The 16,419-nt window shown below is 35.3% G+C and overlaps 1 long non-coding RNA gene across 1 annotated transcript; it reads left to right on the forward strand.

The window, feature by feature from the left end:
• The first annotated feature begins 187 nt into the window (after positions 1-187).
• Positions 188-15,240, forward strand: LOC123865270. The gene is made up of 4 exons (XR_006795950.1): positions 188-784; positions 3,719-3,724; positions 4,309-4,316; positions 15,229-15,240. It is a non-coding gene; the product is annotated as an uncharacterized LOC123865270 (long non-coding RNA).
• The last annotated feature ends 1,179 nt before the right edge of the window (positions 15,241-16,419 follow it).

Here is a 16,419-nt window from a genome sequence, read left to right on the forward strand (position 1 = left end):
TTTACAGTGACGCTTTCGCCAGCGCGGTTGGTAAGCGTCGCGGGCCACGAGCTTTGCGACTCTTGGATCGTTACATAGTCGCGCGGATGGGCCGCGCTGACGGCAATTCGGCCATCGCGCTTACCACCCGCGCGCTTATCACCTGCCCGGATGGTAAGCGTTACTGTAAAACCAGCCTAAATTAGTATCTGCTTACTTGATCGAAACTATCAACTTTACATCATTCATGTAAGCAGCACTTTAAAAAAATATTTATCAACTAGAGTTAGATTTCGACTATGTGGTACAAGATGTCAACGTCAAGCCTAATGCAATAACATTTTAACTCTCGTGCGAATTAGCAAATGTCGTCTTTTCGTGGTGACATAATTTTAATGAGATTGTGGATCAGTTATTTTCTTATATGCCATTTAAATTTTATGATTCGTTTAGACTTTAGATGTAATAAATGTCAGTATTAAGTAAATAAAACAAAAATTACGCTTGGTAAAACTTAATAGTTATGATTAAAATTTATATGTAAGTCTACATGTTATTGTTAGAATACTAACTATATTTTTCTATGTGAAACTTTCTACGGTTTTATATTGTACAATCTGTTTTATATTTTATCTGTGCCATAAAATAATAGATTAAATTAACCATACTATGTTAATTAAATTAATCGTTAACTTAAAAGACAAAAGTATTATAAAATCAGTTTTATGGCACAGTTAAAGCACTTTTAGAATTTTATATGTCTCCTATTTCTTTTCTGTAGATTATCTTCTTTTCTCTTTAGAACGTAATAAACAGATTAATGTTAATGAAACTACTAAACTATTGTATTAATTACTATGTAATCTTTCATTGTCTTCGTACTTGTATAAAATCAAAAGAAAATAATTGTGCCTATTAATAGGTTCTATACCAAAAAATTCTACTATGTAAAATTATGTAAAGTAACTAAATTTAGGTACCTACAATTCAACATTTTGCAATTCACGCCTACGATTAATGTACCGTGGGATTAAGTGTATACTTACCTACCCAACCAAAATCTGCTATTTAAACAGACCAAGCTTAAAAATGCTTGGTCATGGACCTTACGAGCTAAACTTATAAGTACTAAAATGTTTTCAAGGTTATGTACCTAGATATCAGAGTATCCAGGCTATTATAATACTTACCTATAGTACTAAACAACAATTTTATGCATCAAAAGTTGTATAACAAGATAATGATCTACTTTACTACAACTACTACTACTACTACAAAGGTAATCTTTTAGTAAATGATTGTGTAATACCTACGTATATGTATAATTATGAAATGTTGAGAACACACCCCTTTCCATCCCATTGACACAAATTAACTGGTATAATTTTCCTAATTGATTGACGTGACACGGTTGGTGTGCCTGAGTTAATATCAGAAATATAAGTTACACAAGTGACTAGTTTGTTATCTGATTAATTAGAGGCATGAGGTGCAAGTTTGTCAGAAATTCTAGTTTACTTCATAGAAATCATAGGCAAGTACCCTATAGGTTTTCTTGCAGACAGACAGACAGACAGACAGACAGTCAACAAAGTGATCCTATAAGAGTTCCCCTTTCCTTTTGGGGTACGGAACCCTAAAAATCAGTCTTCTCACGGGATTTCCAAAAAAATCCAATCCACACGGACGAAGGCGCAGGCATCATCTAATAATACCTTAAGAGAAAGCACTACAAACTACACCAGTTTAAATTTTGTTATGATAAGGCCTCCGTGCAAGTTGTATTCATTATAATTATAATATAGTTTCATATCTTGAGAGCTTACATGACGTTAAAATTATAAAGTACACAAATCAAAAATGAAGTAGGTACCTACTAAAATATACCTACAGAAAAATGTAAATCATTGTCTTCCGATGTAACAGAAAGAGACGAGAAGAGATTCAAGAGAAACATCTTCCACTGTGTAACGCAGTGCAAATAAATTTATTATATGAAAGACAATGGTCTTAAAAATAAGCTTTAAGAGTATCTAATAAAAATTTAACTATTCTACATGCAAGAAGAATATTTTGACCGTTTTTTTATTCAATGTTAAAAGTTTCACCTAAACTTGGTGAAACACTAAGTAAGTACATTTTGTGATGCCTTCAGTCTGTATCAGTTATGTTTTTAAAAGTAATTTCTTCACTGTTTTTCATAGGTTCTCTTTGAAAACTTCTCAATATCAAAATATATGTACTTCGATGCCTCTCTAACCTTTTCATAGAGTGTCTATATTCTTAAGTACAATATCTAGTTTTTAGTTTTTATTTTAGGTCCCAAGGTTTCTATCAAATGTTTTCTTATAATTCTTTGTATTGTTAGTATTCACAAAATATGAGTTTCTTTTGATTCCTCAGTAAAAATAAATTTTCTTTTACATTTCGTTCAATCGTCTATCAGCTTCAGGCTTGGTGTTGGCGGTTACAGCCGTTTTGTGTTCGACATCAGAGATGGGTTCGTGCGATTTATTTGCACAATATTCGTTACGTGAGTTATTGTAGTTTGATATAATACACCTGTCTGGTTAACAATAGTTATTGTAATCATGCGAGTACTTATAAGTATTAGGTGTTATGGATATTTTCTTTGGAAAAACTCGGTCAATTCCGAATCTAAATCTTTTCCTTCAGCACATTTTCCTATTATACAGGAACAAAATAGTAGATAACTCTAGGGATTTTAATATTATGTCAACTTATTATTTAAAGGTAAAAAAAACCTGAAGTTGACTGACAAAAACCATATTAAAGTTAATTATAATATTAATAATGGACCTAAATGTAACTTGTTGTAATCTTAAAACTATTTTTCTATGTAGGGTCAAATGCACATGCCATTTTCAGCAGAAAATTAAAGCGTCGGCCACACAGGCCGCGTATGCGTCACGTAAGCGTAGACCATTGCGTTTCAATGTATGGAACTGTATGAAACATGACATACCGCTTCCGTGGAGTGAACGTTCGCGTAGACTTAATGCGTGCACTTATATCTACGGATTCACGCGCGTCACAACGCACGTGTCACGTGTACGTGCGCGCGTGTGAATCGGCTTTTATTCATTATAATGATCATGTCCCTCACGGCATTAAATTGGGAAGTGTTTCTATGAGAATTTAATAAGAACCTACTTGTAGTTGTCTGCCTTTTACCGATGCAGTTCATATTGGATATAAACACCGACATGTACCGTAGGTAGGTACAATACATGTCGGTGGATATGATAGAACCTATCTAGGTATATGATGGGTGATGCCAGTTATGCCTATCTATATAGGTACTCTTACTTACCTAATTGGTACACATTATCGTTCCGAAATGATATACTCCCACTCCTAGGCAATGCGCATTTCCCAGTAGAGGAAAATTCCAATATAACAAGACCTGAGCTAATTTATAACCTGTTGGTGCACAGAAAATGGCATGAATATTTTGACTCTAAAATTTAAAGTCTGAGCCTTCTTAATGTTAATGATTAGGTTATAACTTATTATAATAATGTGTTAACCATAAAGATGTGTAAAGTACTTACCTACCTAGTTTTTCCATAGTAGTTATGTTAATGTTTTTCGGTGTTTTTCAATATGAAACTATTTATGTGTTTCGATATACTAATAGTTGGAAATAAACAAACTATTAAAAATTATGACATGGTTTTATTTTTAACCCCCGACCCAAAAAGAGGGGTGTTATAAGTTTGACGTGTGTATCTGTGTATCTGTGTGTCTGTGTATCTGTGTATCTGTGTATCTGTGTATCTGTGTATCTGTGTATCTGTGTATCTGTCTGTGGCATCGTAGCGCCTAAACGAATGAACCGATTTTAATTTAGTTTTTTTTGTTTGAAAGGTGGCTTGATCGAGAGTGTTCTTAGCTATAATCTAAAAAAATTGGTTCAGCCGTTTAAGAGTTATCAGCTCTTTTCTAGTTTTGTTGTAGAAAAGAAGGTTAGATAACCGTTAGGTTCATAATATTATGTCAATAGACAAATGTCAAGCTGTCAAGATGGACGTTGCCTAAATACATAATTATTTATTTGAAAATGATGTTTTGGAAAACTCAAATACTTTGGATCGTCGGGGGTGTTATAAATTTTTAATTTACACTTGTTATTAGCATTGTCCTTGTCCTGCTCGATATACGTGGGCATAGCATTGTCTTTGTCAATAGTAGATAAATGTGATAAATAGTAGCAGCTAGGTAGTAGTTTAGATTTGTATTTATTAAAATAAATTACTAAACAGGATTGCCATTATGTTATTGTATACCTACAGAACCAGTAAAAAGGAAAGTAAGTAGATAGGTAGGTACTTATAGTTCAAATTACAGACTAGCGATAGAATAAAAGTATGATTAATAAGTAAACGAGTGCCACTAGGTTTAAAAAGTACGGAGGCATTTAAGTACAAATCACAAAATTACCTCCCTTAGCATACAAAACTCGCTACAAACCCATTATTCATGACAAAAAGCCTTGCCATGGTCTCTCACCACTTAAGTATTTACCTACTCATATTGGATATTAAACAGATTTTCACTCAATTACAAAATAGTTCTTAATACAAAGGTATAAGGATTGTGTTAAGATTTTTCAGGACGTATATAACTCTTTGGTACCCAGAAGAAACTTTATTTTAAATATTTCATCATCTCTTACCTTTAATTTAGCCTGGTAGAATTACTTACACCATAAGGTAAAGGAAATAGAATGGAAATGGGTACAGAGGAAAATCTTCTCTATACCTTAACAGAAACGTGTCAGAATGCCGCCTCAAGTTTTTGTTAACGTTTTACAATGTGCACGTGTCTAAATGGACAATGAGTGGGAGTTTAAAAGCATTTATTATTCATTTTATGTACTGAAAAATTTCACGAGAAATAGGGGACGTATGACATACCCTAGGTAGAGTGAAATAAATTGCCACGAAATTATGTACTTAATATGCTATTTGGGGCCATATTTGTATCGTCTAAATTAGAGATTTCTTTATTATTCTGCCTATTTTTGACGTGTGTCTCTGTGTATTTGTCTGAGGCATCGTAGCTCCTAAACTAATGAACTGACTTTAATTTAGTTAGTTTAGTAGTTTAATTTAGTTTTTTTTTGTTTGAAAAGGTGGCTTGATCGAGAGTGTTCTTAGCTATAATCCAAGAAAATCGGTTCAGCCGTTTGAAAGTTATCAGCTCTTTTCTAGTTACTGTAAACTTCAATTGTCGGGGGTGAAATTTTTAATTTACACTTGTTAATGGCTTGCCGTAATTACCCGCACCTACTCGCATATTAATTTGTTAACAATATTAAGCTTTATGTTACTCGTAACTTTTAATGATTTCATTACGTTCTCACCGCGTTCACTCTCTTTAACATCGTGGATCTATAAGTAAATAATAATTATTAATCTCTTAGAATGTACATCCATCCATACTAATAATATTATAAATGCGAAAGTGTGTCTGTCTGTTTGTCTGTCTATCTGCTACCTATTCACGGACCAACAGTTTAATCGATTCTGACGAAATTTGGTACAGGGTTAGTTTATATCCCGGCGTCCCTGTAATTGATATAGGTAACTTTTTATCCAGGAAAATCAAACAGTTCCCACGGGATCTTTAAAACCTAAATCCACGCGGATGAAGTCGCGGGCATCCTCTAATTGCAAATAAATGAATGGCTAACTTCCTCTATATTTAAATTATAAGTAGTGTGCCAAATTCAGGGTACGCCAGCACGGCGAAAGTTGACCTCCCTGGCGTAGTGGTAAGGCATGTGGTCTTATTAGTGGGACGTCCCGGGTTCGATTACCGGAAGGGATATGGAATTTTATAATTTCGTAATCACTGGTCTGGTCTGGTGGGAGGCTTCGGTTGTGGCTAGTTACCACCCTACCAGCAAAGCCGTACCGCCAAGAAAGAAACAACGAAAGAAACAACGTTTATTTTCGAAAGCTGTGCCACACATTACCAGTTATACCTACCAAGTGATAGCGTTGCGGTACGATACCGTGTAGAAATCAAAGGGTTTAAAAAAACTGCTATACCCCTTCTATGTTAAGCCCGCTTCCATCTTAGACTGCATCGTCTCTTACTAATAGGTGAGATTGTAGTCAAAGGCTAAGTTGTACCTGAATAAAAAAACTAAATACTCGTAAGTAATAAACATTATTCAAAGGATAAATAAAAGTTTCGAATATACCAAACGAGCCCGGTTAAATGGGTAGTCTTTCCGTGTTCCGGTCATACCATACCTGGGTACTTACCGTAAATTGCTCGGAACATCTGAATAACTGGTAACTTTATTATATGCCCCCATGGTCTCGTGATTCTCTTGTAATATTAACGAGAAACATGATACGGCTTTTGGGAAAGATAAGTAGTAAGTACACTTTGAATGTATTCAGAACCTTCCTAGAGAAGTATTTGCCAAAGAGATAAATGCTTAGGGAAAAGACAGGTAGATAGGGCCTACCTATATGTGGAGTTTATCAAGGATCCTCCCAGAGAAAGATTTGACAGAGCGATGCCGAGAAATTAGGTAGTACACGAATGAGGAAATATTTTTTCTGCTCTGTTTAAATCTTGATGTTATTAAAGAACATATTATTATAATGAATTTTTTAAGCACCTACTACGAATAGCGGGCAAAATTCACTGCCGCGATCATAAAAAGCCAAAAATACGTCAAATAAAAAGTCCCCTTCAATTTTTAAGATCTATTTCAGTAATGGAGTCACACAATAAGAGTTTATGTTTTAACTTTAAATTTGGTTCAAAGTACATATCAATTATATCATCATTCATTAGCAACCCATCGCCGACCCACTATTGAACACGGGTCTTCTATCAGAATAAGAAGGGTTAGGCTATCACCGAGCAACCACTAGCCGAGTGCGGATTGACAGACATCACACACCTTTGACAACATTATGGAGAACTCTCAGGTATGCAGGTTTCCTCGTCATGTTTTCTTTCACCGTTAAAACAAGCAACTTCGAAAAATTAGAGGTGCTTGCTCGGGATCCAACCCCCGACCCGCGAAAAGAAGGTCGACGTCCTAACCGGTCGGTTTTCACCGTGAGAGTAATAAATAAACATATAATTTAACAGGATCAGCCCAAGTAAATAAGCGGTCTGTAATTGCTCGCAACGTCGGAATTGTTGGGAACTTCATTAATATGCCCCCGGGGCATCCTGATTCCTGTTTTATATTAATTAGCCAGGCAACACGGCTTCAGGGAAGATGTTATGGAAATAACGAATCTTTTCTCTTTATAGAGGTGGGTGGATGTACCTACTCGATGGTCGAAAAGGCAACACTCATTCTATTTACTTTAGTAAAATACCTCGAATAACAATAACAGATTAGGTAAGTAGGTACCTACCTTTTATGAAAGCATGTTGGGCAATTTTTGACTAAAAGTAAAATAGCCTAGGGCAGCTAATGTTTTATTTGCGGCTATTAATTTTATTATACAAAGTGCAGTATAATAAGTCAAATTGTAATAATTACAACGACCTGTATCTCGCTATACCCACGCCATCATTCCCACCACTACCGAATTACTGCCCAGCGCGAGGCGATTCTTTAAGCGCCAAAAATGGCAATGTCGCGCTATTATTTCAAATAACCGAATAATGAAGCGTGACCGCCTTTGCCTATTATAACCGCTTTGGGCGCACGTCTCCCCTACCCTGAAATGTTTCTACGCGGCATCGCACCGGAACGCTAAATTGCTTGGCGAGCTAGCCACGGCCGAAGCCTCCCACTTGACCGGACTAGAGACAATTTAGAAATTATAAATTCACAAATTTCCCTGCCAGGAATAGAACCCGGGACCTCCAACTTATAAGACCACAGCGGTCGTCATTGCACCAGGGAAGTTGTCAAAGTTGACGTATATAGGCAAATGTAAACACGAATTATTTACTTACCCTATATTAGTTCAAGGGAAATTAATATGTTCACAAGACAGTACTGCGGGGCTGGGTGTTTGCGTTCCAACCGCATGCTAACAAAAGTTACGGTCAAATGCATCTCAAAGGCGGTTGTTATATTATAGTCTAATCTAGTAGGTATACATTATGCATAGTAGGAGCCAGCGCGTGCCAGATCTTCGTTATTTTATAAAAGCTGAAAGATTCTCTTCGTTTTGTTTCCAACACGAGGAAAGATCAGCGACGATGAAGTTGGATCATGGTGGCTTTGGGAGGTAAGATGACAGCCCGGCTAGCATGGGCAGTAGATAAAAATTATATCCCCCGATTATATCCACTTGTATTCTATGACATCAGTGGATATAATCGGGGGATTTAATTTTTATCTACTACCCATGATAGCCGGGCAGGTAATAAAAGTATAAAAAAATCTTCCGTCAAAGTAGGTATATGTAGTCTAATTTTTTTATATTTTCTTCAAAATAATAATATTAGAAATCACGTCATGCATTGCTAGGCACTTTAGTGTCGTGGCCAACCTCAAGTTTTAACCACTAGGCCTAGGACATTATTTAGTAAAATACAAATTTAGAGTTTCAGTAATTTATAATAACTTACTTAATGCCAAATCTTTGCTCAAATAAAACTAATTTATATTATCAGATTCGCCGTCCAGTACCTTAAAAGAGTTCTAAGTTTAATCGAATCTAAAATACCTACAGCTGTCCGAACCCCTGATGATATCTTTTGTCCCAAGAAAACTTATTTGTCTGTTTTTATCCGGAATATTTTGAGGTAAGAATCGAGCAAAAAAAACGAGTGACAATCTAAGCAGTAAGTATCTATATTAAAAAAATCATTGTATAAATTATTTAGCACTAGTAGATGCCCACAACTTTGTCCGTGTGGATATAGCTTTTATAAAAATCCCGCGGGAATTCTTTGATTTTCCGGAATAAAACGTAGCCTATATTCGTCTCCGAGATGCAAGCTCTAGACTAAATAAATGATGCCGACGATTGTGTCCACGTAGGTCCTTTTTAAAATCCAGTGGGGACGTAAGACAATTTAGAAAATAGTACATTTCAAATAGGACCCTACCGGGAATCCCATCCTTATACCTACTCTAATTATAATGCCAACAAGTGTAAACTAAAAATTTATAACACTGCCGACAAGTTAAGGTTACAGTAACTAGAATAGAGCGGATAATTTTCAAACGGATGAACCGATTTTCTTGGATTATAGCTAAGAACACTCTCGATCAAGCCACCTTTCAAACAAAAAAACTAAATTAAAATTGGTTCATTAGTTTAGGAGCTACGATGCCACAGACAAATACACAGATACACACGTCAAACTTATAACACCCCTCTTTTTGGGTCAGGGGTTAAAAATAGATTTTTGGTACCTTTTTAAAATCTAATCTGGTCTACCTATATATTTTCTACTACAGCAGATAACATCATTATTGATGGAAGATAAAGTTCCCACAATTATGACGTCATTAAATGTATAGTGGTGGCTGGCGGGGTTATAAATAGACAGGCAGGCAATTTATAGCCAAAGAGGCATAAAAGTTACAAAAAAGCTGCTGCTTGAGTACATACCTAGTACGTGACTAAACCTAATATCGCTAGTTTCCTGCAGCTATTGAGATAAAGCTGTGTCAGCTTTCTCAAGATAAGCTATAAAACTTCTTTTTAAGATTTTTTTCTTTTTAAGTTATTTTAAAGCTAGATTAATCTAGTTCAATGCTAAAAACAGTGAAACTTGTTGGTAATGATGCTTGTACGTTAAGTCATCATTGTCATCAACCGATGGATGTCCACTAAGAATGAATAATAATGGCTATCTGCGTGCCAAGTTGCAGCTGGTGCGGTCCGTCCAGTAGTTTGAGCTGTGCGTTTTTTTTTTCATAAAATTTATACAATATTCTTAATATTTCTGGCCAGTTTGTTGGCGAGGTGGGGCTCTTAATTTGTAGATAACTTAATACTAATTCACTAACGATATCTCTCATACACCTTTATACTACAGTTTTATTTAAAGCTACCTACTTTACTAAAAGATAAACAAACACAAATAAACACATTATTATTTTTCGAATAGACACTTAAAAACCAAAGAGAACACAAAAACACAAATTAATAATTAAGAAGCATGATAGATCAGTCAGTTAGTCAGCCTTTCTTTTTAAACGTACCTAACTATCTCTGAAAAATTAGCGGTTGGGATCGAACCCCCAACCTCCTGAATTGGTGGCGGATACATTAACCATTAGGCTATCACGGCTTTTAGGATGGGATTTAGGTAAGTACTTTTATCTGTTTGATAAACAGCGATATACTGTTTGATAAATCAAGTATAATATAAAACCGCATGTACCTACGCGTAATTACAGCAGCATAATGCTGTCAGCATTCAGCAGGAATGCCGAGCACTCTCGCATCTGTTGTGTGACAAAGGGAAGCTCAGCTGCTGAATTATATATGGGAGCCTCCATCATTCACATTTTGTTACATTAGGGACAGGCGCAAAGTGTCCAATTAAGTAATGTAAGTGTTTTCTGTATTCCATTTGTGTTATCAAGTTTATAAGCAACTAGCGGCCCGCTCCAATTCAACTTCGCGCAAATTGAATCTATCTCAATTACATACATAATACATTACATACATAAGCACCCTATGCCAATCTGAAGTAGGTAAATGTACCTTTCAGATGATGAAAGAATTTTAAAATAGCTGCAGTAATACACAAACTAATATTATTGATTTACAACCTAGCTACCTACAAGCTTTTTTTCGCATGTTCGTAGGAATTAGATAGATAGATAGATAGATAGAATTCTTTATTGCACACAAAAACATGTAAACGAACAACACAAGGAAGAGAACAGAAAAAACAATTGTGTGCAAAGGCGGCCTTATTGCTTAGAGTAAGTAATCTCTACCAGGCAACCTTGGCTGAAAGGAGAAGCTAGTATTGGATAGTACCAAGTCGCAAAGAATTATTCGAAACTAGCTGATGCCCGCAGCTTCGCCCGCGTGGATTGGTCAGATCCCCTGCAGCATCAGGATTGAGGAGTTGGACTCCAAATTTTTTATGAAACAATGTCGCAAAGTTCTTCTATCGATTAAAAAAGAAATGACGCAAATCGGTTCAGAAATCTCGGAGATTTCGGTGTACATAGGTAGAAAAACACAACTCCCTTTTTGAAAGTCGGTTAAAAAAGTAGCCTATGTTACACCCTGGTCAATCCTCTACTTGTCTGTGAAAATCCCGTCAAAATCGGTTCAGCCGTTCCAAAGATTAGCCTTTTCAAACAGACAGACAGACAGACAGACAGACAGACAGACAGACAGACATACAGACAGACAGACAGACAAAAATTTTAAAAACGTGTGATTCGGTGTTGGTATCGTTCAAATAACCATATGAGCTTAATATGAGGTAGTTATTTCGAAATTACAGACAGACACTCCAATTTTATTTATTAGTATAGATTAATTACATATACATATATTAATTATTATACATAATAAATATTATACTTAGTTTATAGTCTAGAACTCAGGGATAATTTGTATCCTTGTATCAGTGAACGAATTTTCAGAATCGGATAATTAGTTCCGTAGATTAAGAGAGAGAGCCAGCGCGTGCCAGACCTTCGTTTTATTTAATAAAAGCTGAAAGCTTCTCTGCGTATTAGTAAAGATATGATGCGCCTAAATATGTCCCTGTCTCTAGATCCATAAAATAGCCACCTATATACTGTAGATGAGTAATGTAGCTGGTGCAACAAAGAAACAAATGTCGGACGGTCGGATGGACGTTGCGGCTTTGTGCGATCTCCTTTATACCCTCTTTGTCAAACTGAAGCCACTGCTCGTCAAACTTATTGTTCGGGGGTAAAATGGAGCGAGTCAAACGGATTGTGATTAATTGCTTTAGCTCATTCAGTGAGCTTTAGGTCTATGTTGTATTTAACTTTGGTAGAGTGCCACTGCTAAAATAATAAAATAATAATTGGTGACAGGTATCCAAGCTGTGATAGCCTACTGGTAAGGATGTCCGCCTCCCAATCGGAGGTCGGGGGTTCGATTCCAGGCACGCACCTCTAACTTTTCGGAGTTATGGGCGTTTTGAGTAAGTAATTAAACTGGAAAACATCGTGAGGAAACCTGAATGTCTGAGAGTACTTCATAATGTTCTCAAACGTGAAGTCTGCCAATCCACACTTGGCCAGCGTGGTACACTATGGCTAAAACCCTTCTCACTCTGAGATAAGACCCGTGCTCTAAAGTAAGCCGGCGATGGATTGATCATGATGCTGTTGATGATCTACATCAACAAAATATTTGTATTGTTATCGCTGAAGAAGCACCACACTAGTCACTCTACAAAGTGGCACTGTAAGTTAAAATTACCTATCCATAAGGCAGAACAGAACCTATAGGTACCTACTAATATTATCCATACTTCCATATATTATGCATCCTAATAGGTATTACTTATATAAATGCAAAAGTATGTATGTCTGTCTTTTCACAGCCAAGCCTTTTAATCGATTTTGACGTTTGATACAGAGATAGCTTGCATCCTGGAGACAGACATATGCTACTTTTTATACCGGAAAATCAAATAAGTAGTTCCTACAGGATTTTTACAAAATCTAAGTAAACCCACAGGAACGGAGTCGCAGGCATCATTTAGTAGAAAAATAATATGATAGTTCTTACCGTGTTATTACGTTACAGCTTTATCTTATTTTATAGCTTTGTAGGTTAATGCGGCTTATATTAAGCATATTGCATTACCTACTTGTAATAGGTAGGTATGTAACTAGTGGTAACAAGATAATATTCACTATTTTCCACGAAATATGTTATAGATACCTTCATACGTAACTTATTGAATGTGTAACTATAAAATTCAAATCAAGCTCGTGGAAAATGAGTCAAATTCCACGACGCATTGTGATAAATGATCTATCTATCTGCGCCCGCTCTACCGGCAAAACCAAAACCGTACCGCTAAGCAATTTAGCGTTCCAGTGCAATGCGGTGTATAATCAATTAACAACATTACAGTTAAATTTATTTATGTAATATTTTCGAAACCATAATATTATTATAAGTGAATGATCACTTACCATGATGTGCTGCTTCAGGCGCAAGCCTATAGTATACGTACCAATTAGCTCATTCTATTTTGGAAAAGGTAGCTTCAGTAGACGTATTTTATGCATAACAAATTTAAATACGTAGCTATCTAAGCTACGTATTTAAATTTGAGTTTAGATTGAGATATTATATAAAACATATTCAGCAAAGCCCTTATTAACAATTTAAAATATTCATTGGTTTGCGATACGCGGGGGTCGAATAAACGTTAAAATGAGTTTACAAAGTTTAAAATTAATAGTTGCATAAATCAACTATTACTAGTACTTACCATTAATATAAAAAATGTCCACTGGATGACTGAATCCCGACACCGATTGAGAAAACAGCTAATCATTCTCAAATGGTTGAACAGATTTTCGTGAAACATAGCTAATAACCATCTGGTTTATACAGGCTTTCAAATAAAAGAAACCTCATTCAAATCGGTTCATCCGTTTGGGCGATACAGTACGCTGAGGTTTGTAGCGATACGACTGGCTTTTCAGAGTATATAAGAAAGTAGAATAACATCACCTTTCTAGTCTAGAATAGTATATAATAATACCATTTTCTACTTCACGGTAAATAGACCGAGTAGATTCTCTTGTTCTTTATTAAGTCAACTTGAGCAATAAAAGCTTTCACTTAAAAGAACTCTGCAACCCCTTTGAAATGTTATGTTGCAAAGAGAAAGTGGGTAGTTACATAATAGTACCCACTAGCCACTTCGAGTACGTATCTAAGTAGAAATCAGGTCGTAATCCATTTTAGACTTGAAAGGGTTCAAAATAAAGTATTTTAAATTCGAATTAATATTTTGTAAGAAATTTTATCAGGTACTAGCTGATTCCCGCGACTTGGTCCGCGTGGATTTGCAAACGGTTTTAAAATCACGTGAGGACTGCTTGATTTTTCGGGATAATAGCCTATGTCACTTTCCAGGTCGTTAACTAGACTGAAAAACAAACCAATAAACAAACACATTTTCGCATTTATAGTATGGGTAGTTAGGTATAATAGTACAATTTATAAAATATTAAATCCAGTGCAACCTCTATATAGCGAAATTGAAGGGACTTGATATTTTATTGCGTTATAAAGAGTTTTCGTTAGACGGAGAATAAAAGAAAACAATACTTATCATTATACAAAAATATAATTAACGATAAGATGATAGTAGGAAGAACAGTAAGTAAACGTGTTAGGAAATTATAACAAACAAATGAACACATTTCTAAGAAGTCCATGGTGTGTACGAAATATTTACGACTGTATATCAGTATTGTGTCTGAAAGTTATAATTTTTGGGCTCTAAATAATAACGTATTGTTTCGCTATTGAGAGATCTTGCTACGCTATAATATAGAGTGTTTTAATCTAAGCAACAACTTAAACCCAACGAGCCTTATCCATTTCTACGTTTTAAGGAGTTTTTCATTAAATAGAAGTTCGTAATATGTATATTTGTTTATTATAAGGTTGCTACTTGTTTTGTTAGCCAACTTACCCTAAGAAAGTTAATATTCTGCGCTTCAACATTGTAGAAATTGTAGATTGTATTGTTATGCATGCTACAGTGCTACGCGCCTACGTGATTGCTACGGCGGTAATGCTACGGGGCAGAGTAACAAAAGCTAAAGATAGTTCATTACTGCTAGGTTTGGTTGAGTAAGTACCTCACGAGTATGTTGGTATAACCTCATAAAAGAGTTTTTATTTTAAAATGGCTACTTTTCTTCAGGCTTTATACGTCATGCCGTTACTTACAACACATTCGCATTAAACGAACACAGGATAGCCATTTGGCGGGAAACTTGACAACTCATGTTGGCCATGTCGCGCCATTTACTACACAAATTCTATACAATAATGATATTACTATACTTTCTACAGTTTACTTTTACAGAATTCTGTAAAAGTATGATGTCTATTTCCTCAGGTAAGCATCAAATAGATATTTTAAAATAGTCTACATTAGTCTCTTACTTAATTTTTTTTCTATGTAAGTATTGGAATAATGTAATATAGGTATTAGGTACGTTTATCAACCTAAGTACATAAACTTTTGTATTCTAAAAAAAATAGATACAATCGTAATTATATACAGACAAAAGTGACTGATCACAAAACGTTTAAGTATAGCAATAATGATAGCTACCTATATACTCGGCTAAAGTGCTGTTGGGTAGAAACACATTGATTGGTAATATAGAAATACCTAGGAGGTACAGAAATTAGAGATTCTTTTATTAAAGATTTTTTCGTTAAAGCATCTCTAATTTCTTCTCTAATTAAAATACGCTCATTATTTAATGGACTCATTATTATTGTGCCTAGGAACCTATTTATTACAATAGGATTCGCACACGAGAGATTCCGTACCATCGTACAAGAAATAACACTTTTTAATTATTTTTGTAATGTAACCACAAATTCACGCGTTTCGGAGTTTTCCCCTTTACTTGTGCAATAAGACTTTACTACCTGAAAAATTTCAAAATTCTAGGTCATCAACAAGTATTCTATAAGTTTAGGTCTTCTAAATGAATATTGACAGACACGACAGACAGACAACTAAGTGATCCTAGTGATCCTTCCTTTTTCCTTTTGAGGTTCGGAAACCGAAAAAATGTAGGAACAATCTACCTGTGGGACCTAGAAATAATGATTCTGTTTGACCATGCAAGTTTGTAGATCGGCCTTAGAGCTAGGTATCTAGGTATTTAAAAGATTACGGAATCTGACCAAGTTATCTTAAACCTCTTTGTAAACAAATCTTCTTACAAATGCTTTCCAAGAATAAAAATAAATTAAAACCATACTAATCCGATTCTCAACAACTTTGAAACCCCTTCCAAGTTCCGCTCGAAATAAAGGGCAGCTCACATCGAGCTTTATATTAAAGTACTCTACTACTTTTACTGTACAATAAAATAGGTAGTAGCCTACTTGAAGTAAAGGAGAAGGGTACAATTAGTGTAAAATGATTTTAAGTGACCTATTTCTGATATAATGGCACTGAGTAAGAATAAAACCCGGTCAAGTGCGACTCGGATTTGCACACGAAGAGTTCCGTGCCATCGTTAGTATAAAAAATAACACTTATGATTTTTTTTACAGAAAAAACCACGATCTTTCACGATTTTTGGATTTTTAGCTTTGTTTGTGCTACAAGACATTGATTCATGATTCTAGGTCAACGGGAACTGGAAAGTACCCTATATTATAGGTTTTGATTCGCTTGATGAAGGGTCTTGACAGATACGAGAGACAGACTACGAAGTGATCCTATAAGGGT

This window comes from Maniola jurtina, chromosome 5 (genome assembly GCF_905333055.1).
Source record: "Maniola jurtina chromosome 5, ilManJurt1.1, whole genome shotgun sequence".
In the NCBI taxonomy this organism is placed as follows: domain Eukaryota; kingdom Metazoa; phylum Arthropoda; class Insecta; order Lepidoptera; family Nymphalidae; genus Maniola; species Maniola jurtina.